The sequence below is a fragment of the Pollicipes pollicipes genome, unplaced genomic scaffold (genome assembly GCF_011947565.3).
Source record: "Pollicipes pollicipes isolate AB1234 unplaced genomic scaffold, Ppol_2.1 Scaffold_5724;HRSCAF=6776_pilon_pilon_pilon, whole genome shotgun sequence".
Lineage (NCBI taxonomy): Eukaryota > Metazoa > Arthropoda > Thecostraca > Pollicipedomorpha > Pollicipedidae > Pollicipes > Pollicipes pollicipes.
In genome coordinates this window covers 41,001,586-41,015,441 of record NW_023596746.1, presented here as the reverse complement: position 1 = coordinate 41,015,441, position 13,856 = coordinate 41,001,586, and positions in this window count along the sequence as shown.

The following is a 13,856-nucleotide window of genomic DNA, read 5'->3' as shown; positions in this document are numbered from 1 at the left end:
AGTGCCGGGGCCCACGAAACCGCAGTCGGTGTCCGGCTACGTGTCAGTTGCCCTCGACGTAATGACGCCAAATTGCACTCTTCGCTGGCCTGGCCGGCCGGTGGACTACATAGATAAGTTGTGCCCGCTTGCGGCCGGTGCGCCGCGCTAACCGCAAACGGCAGTTAATGCGTGCTGGACGTGACCGGTAGCTTCCAGCGCAGACACTGTATCTGCTCTCTAGGAGATTCGTCAGATAGCTGAGGGCAGTCCAGGACGACCGTACCTCAACAGCGAGACTGTCGAGCTCGCTAGCAGTGAACGCAACGTCGAAGCAAAGACGCGTGTGACTGGGGGCCGAGTGCTGATATCTCAACGGGTATCTAACCAGATATCAAAGATAGTTTCGTGATCGCCAGCCATACCTCTGCCTCCTCAATTTTGCAGCAATGAAAGTTCAGACAAGGACGAAGTACACTAGTAGTAGAGATGGCTAAGACTTCCTATTCAGCTATTGCCGTCCACTTTATTTCCTTCTTACACGCGTCCTTTTCCATTTCGCTACCTACAAGTCTATCAGCTTGTTTTCCATTTGCATAATACCGTACTCGGGGTTATATAATAGTTATTGTATTATATCCCTTTGCTCAACCGTCCTGCAAAACTTTCAGAGGGTGGAAATCTCACCTGTTTGCGATGCCTTTTCCAGATGTGCGCTGTCCAGATGTGTACTGCTTTCCGCTCCATCTTGTGTCCAATTTGGAAGATGGCTTGCAATCGTGGTGCATGCTGCCATGTACCAGCCAACACAAGTTCGATTTCTAGTAATCATCTGATATTCGGCAACGACTCGACCTATTTAATCAATTATGCAGCCCGTGCAGCCTGGGAAAATGATGCATCACTTCCAGAAACAAACTCGTAGAAAATGCCAAGATGTGAATGCCGTACGACTTACTGATGCTGAACGCTGATGCCGTGGGAGAATGCGAGGTTCAGCTGGATTGAAGCAATCGAGGCCCGCTGAATGTGGGATGTGTGGACGAAGGCTCTCCCAAGGCCGATACAGGACCTATGTTTAAAGTTGTGTACTGTCAGCATGGTCAAACGCAAAAAAAGTGTGTAAATAAACAGGTGACAGCCATCTCTTACAAGTTTAAGGAAAAGTATTCATTGCTGAAAAGGACTGTGCGGGTGAGCTATTCCTACATCAGCAGAAGCTTGTGCTGCCATCGGATCAAAGCTGTCACCACACCTGAGTTTTTCTGCGGGTGCTGAAACTGCCACTCCATGGCTCGAAGTATGTGCATGGTTGCAAAGTACTATTGTGGTCCCGACGTTCTGGGCGGTGCCATGACGCGGCCTTCCGACGTGAACGTTTACCTATCTATGATAATTGTGTAGCCTTAGGCTGGAACCGAAGCCACGTGGTCACGCACCGTGAACTACTGCGCCTGCTGTTTACTCTGAGAGAGCGCGCAATGGACTCTGTCTCCACTAATGCAGAAATCGTTCAACCCCTCACTTTCTCCACGCTGCATAAATCAAGTACGTGCTGCTTTTTAGAATAGAGGACAGAAGAAAAAGAAGACATTTTAACGGATTAACCACAGTGTGAGCCGTCTGTTTACCCGTGTGTGTGTGTGTGTGTGTGTGTGTGTGTGTGTGTGTGTGTGTGTGTGTGTGTGTGTGTGTGTGTTTGTCTTTTTGTCTGCCTGTCTGTCTGTCTGTCTGTCTGTCTGCCTGTCTGTCTATCTGCCTGTGTGTCTGTCTGTCTGTCTACATGTTTGTCTGTCTGTCCGTCTATATGTTTGTTTTTTCTCTCACTCTCTTTTCCTTCTCTCCTTCTCTCCTTCTCTATCTCTCTTATTATCTTAAGACGTGTACTTTTTGCACCGCTGCCGCCATCGAGTGCAATTGCTCCAGCAGGCTGGAGGCGCTGCATCACCATGGCGACGAGGTCGGTCGGCGGAGAGCGGCCATATTCTAGCTGGCCGACGTGCTTGACGTTCGGTAATGACAGCCAGCGCTGTCCGGGCCTCGCAGCGGCTGGTCGGCGTGACCGCCACCAATTTAGAAACAATTATCCCATGCACTATTTGTTTATACGTTATGGCGGCCATAAATATCTGTCTCATCAGGGGCCCGGTCATTTGCAGCTCTGCAGAGCGGCGGTCGCAGGGGGCGGCCTGTTCGGGAGGTCTGCCGGAGCCGGGTGGCAGCCCGCTCCACCCGCCTGACTCGGAGCAGTCTCGCGGGCGGGCGTGCTGCCGAGATGAGCTGAGCCGGCTCACCCCCCAGCCGCTGCGGCGAGCACGCGGCGATCTGGCCTCGTCGTGGTCGCTGTGTCGCCGCCATCTTGGACGCCCCCGGCGGAGCAGTCTGCCATGTGGCGAACAGCACCGCTGACGGCTTCTGCTCTGCCGAGCAAGCGCTGCTCAAACAGTTGTGGCTGTTTGTCACGAAGCTGCCCCTCTGTGTTGTATTGCATTGTCAGCACACAAGCCGTGTGCCACCTGGCACAAGATGTTTTCCCGACCGCTCCGGCCGCGGCGCTGTCCTTACGTCCAAAGATGCACTTCGCTTGCGACAAGTGCACGACTGACATATCTGCATAGACAAACATATCTTACGAAGTCTACCTTGCCGGCACATGTGGACTGCATGTGACTAGGCTGCAGTTCGCATAGGGTTAGGCTGCAGACTGCACGTGGCTGGGCTGCAGGCCGCGTGTGGCCAGGCTGCAGACCGCATGTGGCCAGGCTGCAGACCGCATGTGGCCAGGCTGCAGACCGCATGTGGCCAGGCTGCAGGCCGCATGTGGCCAGGCTGCAGGTCGCATGTGGCCAGGATGCAGATCGCATGTGGCCAGGCTGCAGACCGCACGTGGCCAGGCTGCAGACCGCATGTGGCCAGGCTGCAGACCGCATGTGGCCAGGCTGCATCGGCTGAAGTCAGGACTGGATTAGTCTGGGAGGTAGGCACGGACACTCTCTGGCACTGAAAAATTTCGCATTTGACATCTGCTGTGAACCTTGCTTTTGATTAGGTCCTTGGAAGTCTACAGAGAACCCGATGCCGTGCTCATAAGCAAGCAACAGCAATGGCACCTGAACGTCGCGTGAGAAACGCAAGCTATTGAACATGCTCATTCCCAAATTCATTGCCCAAGGTAAAGCTATCTTTCTGCCAAAGGAGGACTAGTCATCACTGTGCAATCCAGCGTTCCTGGTCCACATTGGGAAAATTCCGTGAACTCCAAAAAGACAGCATTTTCCGAGATGGCATTTACTAATGAACAGCTAAACGCTTTTCTGCAACGACGTGGTGCCGCTCGGGGCGTTTGTAATATGCGTGCGAAGGCCAGTGTTTAACAAGAGATGACAGTAGTCATGCTATTTGATTCAGTGTTTCATGCACCACTTGTGCTGCTGGTATCTATGGTGCAGTGCTGTGGTCCCAAGACAGCTAATCAACTGGCCGACTGAGCTCAGTCGGCTCAGAAATTCCGTAAATTGCCTGTTGAGTATTACCATGCATAGGCACACCGTCGGAACATACGTCTTCTCCTTATACCTATCAAACTGACGACTTTGTTTTCACTACAGGGACATTGGCGCTCTTGGGTCCTACGGCACGTCCGATGTTTGGTGGTAGTGAGTTTTCAGTGATTCAGGAGCTTCTGAAAAAAACAAAAACAATCGCTTGTTGGTGCAGTGTTGTTTTATTCGTGCACAGCAGCCGATCTTGTTCGTCGTGTGTAAAGCTGGATTTTCTTATGTATTTCTGTAAGCTTTATTTTGTATTTGTGGTACAGTAGCAGCTGTATTTTCCAGATGCAAGTGTAATTTTTGCTAAACATTGTGAAAAAGCAAATTCGGCGGACGTGGTAGTGAGTCCTTTTTTTATCAGTCTTTCTATCAGCTGTATCCGCACATTGCTTGCTATGTAATAGCTGCAACAGAATACGATTGGTAGTCGGATGGAAGGTGCCCGGATGTCTACAAGTTTAGTTGTGGTTTTACCGCCGTACAAAGAGACAGGAAGGTTTCGGAGCAGAAACTCCATCGTCTTGTCCATAAGGAGCAAGAAGATAACTTGTGTCTTGGTCCATCACGTGCACATGTAGTGCAAAGACGATGAGCATGAAGTCACCAATAATTATTTTCTTCCTGCACTGGAAAAGAACAGGTGGCTTTGTCCACGTAGCTCAGACAAATTCTGGCCGACTATCAGGACCCGTAACATTTTACACCACTTTTGTAAATGCCAATGCGGAGGCAAGTGCTGCCACGCCAGGTTTTTAGACTATTTGGGTAATAATTTATAATGATTTGTCCATCATCTCAACATTATTTGGCATGTGTCCAACAACACGTCATACGAGCTTGTCTAGCGTAGCAGTTTGGCCTAACCACAAACCCTGTAGAAAGTTCAACGCTGCCTTTCCCCTAGGAACGCCAGCAATCGGTTCAAACGCTGTCTAACATTTCGTCTCGAATGCACCGAACTGGGACCTAAGGTGAAGCAAAATGCATCAGGAAATGCATTTGATCGCGCAACCAAAGCGCTTATGTTCAATGCACCCTAAATTAGTGCACATTATCACAATGCCGTGGAATACTCGCGAAAGGCAGCTGCTTTCTTCATGATGTTTAATACGCTGTAGTAATAGCAAGTGCTCACGTGATACGCTTGGATTTTTGTGTTCTAATACATTATGTTTACGAAGCACATTAGGGAGCAGGGCGATTTGTGGTGCTGAAATTAAGGGGTTGCGCGAGTAAAACATGCAATTCATCCTCAAAGCTCCGCTTTGTGAGCTTTGGACATGCTCCCCAGACCACTTTGACAAGTATCTGGGCTTTCAGTCACTTAGATTAAATATTACCTTGAGCAAAGACAAAAACAAATCCGAGGGAGTTGTGCGATGATGTAATACAGAATGCGACACAGTTTGTGCGATTCCAAACAGCGGAACATACTCGCTGGGAAGCCTTCGCTATGTCAGTGATTGACACCGCAGCCCGGTACCGACGCCAGCGATATATGCCAATACCCTGGCTACCAGGCCGGACTATCAGCGGAGTTATAGTAGCTGGCTGAATCACGGCTGATATCTGCAGCAGCATCTGACCTAGCGAGGTGCTGAATGATGCCCATGTTCAGGCGGGGGTGTTGGATATGGTGGTGGGTAGGGTGTCCGAACTGATCTGATGAGCGAGCCAGTAGACTGCATCCCCTGCGAGCCCCATGATATGGTGGTGGGTAGGATATCCGAACTGATCTGATGAGCGAGCCAGCAGACCGCATCCCCTGCGAGCCCGTGTGCTCCCATTGTACACCACACGCAACCACGTACACCAATGCTTTGGTGATTAGGATCCACAGAATATTCGAACCTCTGATTCTTGCGCTGCAACTGCGGGAAAACTCGTAGTATTCGCACCCTCTTGGGACGTACCATTCAAAGGCATGTGATTTGGCGGGGCTGCAACCACAGCGTGCACCCCATGTGGAAACTTCAGCAACCATGCGTGGTACTCCGTTTGGTGTGTAGGAGTGAAAAGCTCCACACCATCTTGGAAGTTGGTGTGGAAAATCCACACTAACCTCTAGATGTACCTGTTATTTATCAGAAGCGAAATTATGTACAATATCCTAACTGCAAGTGGTTTTACAGCATACAGCAGAACATGACTTACCAAAAAGATGGAAGGACATCAATATATATATATATATATATATATATATATATATACATACATATATATATATATATATGTATATATATATATATATATATGTATGGTTATCCGATCAGTTCTCCACCTGTTTCCTATCTCCTAAACAACCAGCCCAAAAATCGTTGAGGGCATGACACCCTACACTTAACGTCACGCTGCAAATAAGAAATTATGCACGTTTTGAATGAAAATAGTTATTCTCTGCGGAAATACTGCAGCTAAAATAATTGCAGAATGAACAACAGGTATAATTGTAGATTGGTGGGGACTGTACATTGGAGTGGATTTTACACACCAATTTCTTGGGTCCGGTATGATTTTACACACAAACTTTTGGGTCCGCTGTAATTTTCCACATCAACTTCTTGGGTCCGCCATGAGTTCTCAACAGCACCAAAAGCGTTTTTCCACTCATCCCAATGACGCACAATCTTTACACGACACATGATTAGATACTAAACGGACCCGCTAACCACTGTCAATCTGCCCAACAGGTCGGGCATCCCAGAAAGACGCCTCAAGGATCAATGCGCAGCAGTTTCGCCTTAATCTTCCAATTCCTTTGGTATCTTTTTTGCTTTTGAATTCCTTCTTTACTGTCACAAAGCCACCTCTTCTTCTTGCCTTTGAATCCCTTCAGGGGATTTTCTGTTTGTGACTTGTCAAGTGTCCTACCGAAGTGCGACTCGGGCTGCTTGGTTGCCCCTGTTTAGGACGTTTGTAACTAGCGTGGAGTCAGTACCGCTTCTGGGGAGCGTGGTGAGGGGGGTCGGCGGCGGCGCGCGCGAGATGGTCGTTGGGGAGCAGGAACCGGCGGAACCAAGGCATGCTGCGCTCTCACCGCATGTGTACGACATCACACTATGACAAAAACCACAAACGTTTGGAGTTACTCGCGCCCATGGGACACTAGCACCACTGAGCGCAACGTTCATCGCGACAACCCCGTGGTCTACAACGCACGGCCAAATGCAGACATGGAAAGTGGTATACGTTCATGTGCTCGGACTTTGTTGTTGCTGAGAAAGCTGCTTGTCGAAATAAGATTTTCTATTTGCCCCGAAGAAGGCAGGCTTAACTTACTTTATGCCGACAAAATCCTTAATTAAATGCTGTTTGAGTGCATTTTTTATGTGGAGCACCGTGCAAGACCTCAGGGATCCTCGATTAGCACATGGATGACGGCAGTATGTTTCAGAGGTACCACCACAGACACCCCTCTGCACCAGACGGAATCACAACAATGTGTGTCAGAGGTACTTCTACAGACACTCCTCTGCATCAGACGAGGTCACAGCAGTGTGTGTCAGAGGTACCACTATAGACACTCCTCTGCATCAGGCGGGATTACAGCAGTGTGTCAGATGTACAGCTACAGCCGCTCCTCTGCATTAGGCGGCACCCATTCAAGTTCGACCAGTTCAGTGCAGTCCTGGCGGTCAGACGTCTTTTCGTTCAATCCTGTGTCGGGCAGGAGGACAACTACAGCTTTGTACATCTCAAGAAGTAGCGCATCAGTCGTAGCCGTGACGGTCGTGGCGCACCAGTGGGATGCTCGGCTCACAGCCGCCAGGGTGCGGTGTTGAGGCTTAGTGCCGCCTAAGGCGTGTCTGGCAGCTCCATCGACGTGGGAAACTGCGACGCTTCTGTCTACGAACCTTAGATACAACGTTGAATGCTTCAGTAACCACCCATTGTTTAAGGGGATGGACATTCATTTTTCATTCGTGTTTCGTGTGGTCGACCACGTTTTCAGAGAATCCGTCCATTACTTTGCTGGTGCGTGACGTGATAACTGGATCACTTCCGTTTGCGTGGCACCCAGTGGATGATGCGATATGCATGCCAGCAGATGCTACTCGTCCAGCTGCTTTCAAAGATGTGGTGCCGACACCCGCAGCAAAAGCAAATGCCCTCGAATTGCTGCTGTCACGCTCAAGACCCAGCGTTTCAGGACCTCCTATGACATGTTGGTTGGGGAAAAATCCCCTCCCAGTAGCGTGTTCCAAACAACATCTCCCCTCTGAATGGAGGGGGAAAATTCCGCGCAGCCAATGGGCCCTACCAGCAAGGTGTCACCGGTCAAGCATATCATTCTAGGCCAATGACGTATGGACGAGGAATTTCCAATATCTTAAGACAAAGTCCTCTTCTCAAAATTTCCACCATAAAAAACACAGCAAAATTTCCAAAAAAACGACAAACTTCCCACAACAAGTAAATTCATAATCGAATTTCCAGCATCCCGCAATTACCCAAAGGAACGACAAAAACTATAATTTAGCCCGGGTATTGCAATCATTTGTCATCATTTTATAAAACAGATCAACGCTTAATTCCGGGGAATCATCCAAGACAGTGTGATACGTATCGCCGCCACAGATCATCTCAACTTACCATCAATTACAAGAACAGAAAAACAACAACCTCCTGATCAAAACCAGCATGACGACCAAACATGGCATTTTGAAATGCACTAATGTAGTTTATCAATTTTCCTGTCCTTTCGAGGATTATAAGCTTTGTGAAAGGATTATAGGCTTCGTGAGATAAACATATTTGCCGTTACACTGCTTCTCCTTCCAGGCGGCTTACAGAGCATATGCGATACGGTGCTCCAAAACGACACATGAGCAAACGCCACCAAAAATTGACGTGCAAGCAACTCACCAAAAACACACCAATTATCAAAATACAACATACCAAAGCACGACTGACGACATTAGAAGCGCTTCTGTTCACCTACATGCCCCAGCATTCAACAAACAGCTTAATTCTTGCGGTACACTGGGATTTGAGGACAGACAGGAGTCACCCATTTGTGGGACACGTGAAATATGTGTGAAGTGTGTAGAATTGTACTGCATGGGTCTGCATATACACTGAAGCCTGTTTCATTGAGCTTGTTTAACTGAGTCGTTCTAAGCTTACTTCACGAGATGCATTGTTTGTTTTTCATTTGAATCATTGAAGATATGTGAAGTGCTGTTTCGATCGTATATGACATCATATCTGTTTGATAATGATTTAAGGATCAAACCGAGCCGTAACGTTTTGATCCATATAGACAAATTCACGACATTTTGCATGGGTAATCTTGGTGATTTCATCTTTGGACTCCAACCCGACATGACAAGCTAATTAGAAACGTCGAACGAATCAACAGAAAGCTTACTAGCGCTCAAAGTTCCTTCATCTTTAATAAAACGGGCTTCAAAGAATATATATATATATATATATATATGTATGTATATATATATATATATATATATATATATATATATATATGCATATATACGCATACATGTATATATATGCTTAAGGTAAATAAATGTCCTGACATAAAAAGTTAAAGCAGGGACGTAAAACTGAGTGTATTACAAACATGCAATTTGTTATTATTGTGGCCGTAAGATTCCAGAAACTTCGCGCAATCTCGGTGCGCTTAAATGGGCGTTTCCTTCAGACGCCTCTGATGTCAGATAAGCCTGCCACCGTTCTGGTCGTAAGGTCATCAACAACTGACAGAGCAATTTATCGAGAAAAGGGCAGAGCAGGCAAAGCGACACTAGATGCAACCAATTTGTAATTTGACGCACTTGTGTCGAAACGATTGGTAATCGTCCTCCGAACGGGGGAGCATCTGGCAACTTTGAAACGTATCCCAGGGCTACTAGGGGATACCCAGCGTTCGGATCTGACTAACTGGCGCAGAGGTCGTGAGAAACCCGCCCTTAACAAACGCATTCCAGGGCTACTAGGGCCCCGTCCGGATCTGACGTAACTGGTGCAGAGGTCGTGAGCAGCCCGCCCTTAACAAACGTATCCCAGGGTTGCTAAAGCCCCGTCCGGATCTGACGTAACTGGCGCAGAGGTCGCGAGCAGCCCGCCCTTAACAAACGTATCCCAGGGGTGCTAAGGCCCCGTCCGGATCTGACGTAACTGGCGCAGAGGGCGTGAGCAGCCCGCTCTCAGCAAAAACACGCTGCCAGCATTGGCACTGAACTCACGCAACCCGAAAAATGTAAAACTACTGTCAGAAGCGCGGTTTGAATCCACGCACTGAGGTAATCACCAGAAACCATCGAAGCCCGCTGCCACGAATGGGGTTTGATTTGAACTCGGGAATCTGTAGCGCTTGTAAAGCTACTGCTAAGAGCAGAGTTCGAACACACTCACTGCGACGTGTAACAAGTTTTTATATAGTCCATGAACATGCACGCAGCAAGCGACTCATGTGAACTCAACAATCACTCAGCAAGCAACTCATGTGATCAGAAATACGCTGCCGGGAGTGGCGCTAGATTTGAGTCCCCGAAGCTTTCAAGAGGCTAGACCCAGAGGTGAGGTGAGCCTCACTCAATGACGAGTACCAGAATCCCTCACCTAATTCATGAACACAGAGGTTGCTTGTGATCAAACAACTTCTAACTCCAAATCCCTTCGAAAACACCAGAGTACCCCACCTAAGGTGTTCCCCAACTAACTTTGGAATAGGTTTGAACATGGCTCTGAAATTTTGGGAGACAGATTTTACATAAGTTGTACATGTAAAAGTGATAAATTTTTTACCTCGATGATACATGATGTTTGATATCGTTCTTGACGTTACGTCCGTGACATTTGGCTGAAAACTTACAATTACGCATAAATGTCGCAAGAAATGCACTTCAAAGACGTTTTCTAGACTGATTTCCTTGTGTAAGTCATTCTTAGGTGTCTTGTCACCAAATGCGATTTTTAAAGGTTATTCTATTTAAACCGTGATGACACACATCTCACAGATCCGTACATGAAATGTCCCAGGTCTTGGATATTCTGCAATATGAAAACCAAGACTAAACGAACTCATATTCCTAAATCACATGCGAATCGGTAAATAGGATGACCACAGGCGTAGAAAACACCCATGACAGCGAAAAGATAGGAGCAACAGTTTCCGAGATAAAACTTGCGGCGATTTTCGCAGGTCAAACAGAAAACACTTTTTTGGCAGTCTGTCATTCATAAATTATCGGTCTGGTGATATCAAACCGTCACAAAAATGAAATAGTAGTGAAAAGAAAAAAATACCCTTTACCTTGGAATCTTACTTTTCACAAATTTGATCATGTGACCTTGCGACATATTTTCTAAATAACGACTTTGCCCAGTTGGCAAGTGAATCTTGGATTTTTTGTCTGAAGGTGATCTAAGCTTTGTCAATTTCCTTTAAAGTAAAGAAGCAAAGGAGATAGGTTTCGTCCGGCAGACATAATTTTTTAGGTGTACAAGGTTGACTGTAGGCGGTGCCTGCGATAGCAAATGGAACATCTCCAAACCGAAAGTCAATAGAGAGGCGCGGTTGGTGAAATTTAGTGGGCCTTTCAATTTTCATTGGGAATATTTTGCGAAGGACACTCTTGCCTATTGAATTCACATACCGACAGGACTGTTGACTTTTACCATTCAGCCCTGCGTCGTCCTCTGCTCTGCACGTACGCATGTTCGGAGTGGTGTGTCACACTGAGCACGGCCGGGCGCGCGGAGCGGCGGCCGGCTAGTCGGCCGCGGTCTCTAGCCCCCCAGTCGAGTGTTCGGTCACTTCAGCTAGCTCGGGCGAGTGCATCGACGCGCTGGCCGGACGGCGGGGACGGAGAGCAGAAGGGGACGCGACACGGCTAGGTTGGTGTTGGACACGTCCGACTGTTCTGTGATCAGTGCAGAAGTACAGCCAGTAGGGACCATATTGTTCCCAGCAAAAGCAAGGAAAACAGCGACTACATATGCATGCTTTGTTTAGGTCTGTCTGTGTGTGTTCCACGCTGAATTTTCTATGAGCTTGTTTTATGCTGACGTTGTATGCACCGTGTGTTCCAGGACGTTTTAAACAGTGAAGCTCATGTGTTCAAACGCGAAGCTTAGTTGGTTGTCAAAAAGTGACTCAGCAGATGGCACGATATCGTCCGGCTATTGTTGCGACCCATATAGGCTACATAAAAACATATCGTCAAAGAACTGAGACTGGCACTGGAATACTTGTTCGAGATGAGTGCAAGGGTTGTAAATAGGCTGTTTCGTTTGCACTAACTGGCAAAATAAATTGACCAAGGATCCAAGCATCCTGCCGCCAGAAGAGAGTTGTACGAGTACACGTGAGGTTAACATTTGGGTTAACATCTGGGTTACCATCTGGATTGGCCGACTCGTGGTTCGATTGGGCGTGAAGATCACCTGTGAATATATCGAGCCTGAGTTGCTTATATCGGGGCATTTAAGTATTATTTGCGTAAAAGTGTGCTGTTTTCAAATCATGCTTTGGATGAGCGCAAAAATGACCTTGGAAGTCGACACGCCCTAAAACCCCGATCATCATCATCACAAGCATGCTTCGGGGCAAAGGTAAATATATTTGATAGTGCTCTTCTGCATCAACTTTTATAAAGTACAGTCATGCAAGATGTAGGGATTTGTCATATGTGGTTACCATGGGAAAATTTCGAGGCTTCTGATAAAAATTGAGATATGCACCAGGGTGGTAAGCGGGCAACGACACCGCGTCTGAATTCATGCGTGCACTGGACACTAGTGTGGTGGATTTGAACATCTCTGAGGATGGACACGTGTAGAGCGGCTGACAACCAATCGGAAGCGCTCCGTTGGCACTGACGAGCTGTGCAAGGGCGCGCCGTTGTCAAGAGAAAGCTGTCACAAACCACGCACATCGACGTTTCGACACCAAGCAACGCCTCGAAAGACGTCAAAAATTCGGTGACGACCTGGTAAGGTATGTTACGATTTTTAACCCTTGTCCTACTGGGCACTTCCCACACAAGACAAAGTGCAAGACGCCGTTCAGGGCTTCCGCTGGGACACGAATCAGTGCGCAGTGCAGCCGTTATAGTGTCCTGGGATCAAGGACGGCGAGCAGCACCATCCTCAGTATCAGGAGTAACCCAAGATGTCTTAAAAGCTTCTGTATCATATCAGCCTGCACCAAGCAAAGTGTCAATACGGCGCACGCGTTTCTGCCTCACTGGGTGCCAGCAGTCAGGAACCAGGCGGCAGGGCTGAAGAACCAGGCGACAGGGCTGAAGAACCAGGCGACCGAGCTGAACAAAGCCTTCTACTTCAGCGACGGGAGCGGATCCCAGAACAAAAAAGAGACCCAACTTTGTGAGTGTGTGCAGTCACAGCGATGAGTTCCCCTGTGTGAGATGCGAGTGGAACTCTTCCGCAACTTCTCACGGGAAGGCGCGCGCGATGGGATCGGTGGAACGCGCGCGATGGGATCGGTGGAACGCGCGCGATGGGATCGGTGGAACGCGCGCGATGGGATCGGTGGAACGCGCGCGATGGGATCGGTGGAACGCGCGCGATGGGATCGGTCGAACGCGCGCGATGGGATCGGTCGAACGAAAAGACGCGCCATTTGCCGTGAAAGCCTCCGGCGCACCTTAGCAGAACAGCTTTTCACTCCCGAGGACGTGTGCACGTTTTGAATGAAAAGGTTGTATCCGCGATCGCATCCATTCACGTTTCAAGGGCAGATATTGCAAAGGCGGCGGCGAACCTCAGCGGCCGCCTCGCCAGCGCAGTGACGTCATAGGGACACTGAGATACCACAGATCCTGCCCGGTGGACCGGAAAACAAGCAGAGTGCATAAACTGTCGAAATATCGCGAAAACAGAGAGGTTAGAGTGATGAACGGTCATGGTCACCGGTGAGGCCACTGAAAGTTGTGTTGCTGAGGTGACTTTCGAAATCAGCATAAGAGGGCTGCTGGAGAACTTGCCTTTTGGTGACATCCCTCTGCTGTGTGAGCGTGTCGGAGGATTGTAGATCAGTGTGGCCCGCACAGGCTGTTGGGGATGAGGCTCGGTGTCTGCATGTGCACTGACGTGGTGTTTTGGGATGGTTTTTGTTTCATCCGCGATATTTTGGTGTTGAACAACTGAAATATAAGATTTGAAACGCATTAGGTGCGCGACATACATGCTACAAAAAAGCATGTGGTTGTTAACCTACGGTTCTATATGTGGCGCGTTGGAACGCGGAAAGGTCGCCCTGTCAATAACGAAGAATTAATTAAACGTTTCTAAACGGAAGACACATAAATTTGGCCTGGACCTGATCTTGCACGGCCTTTG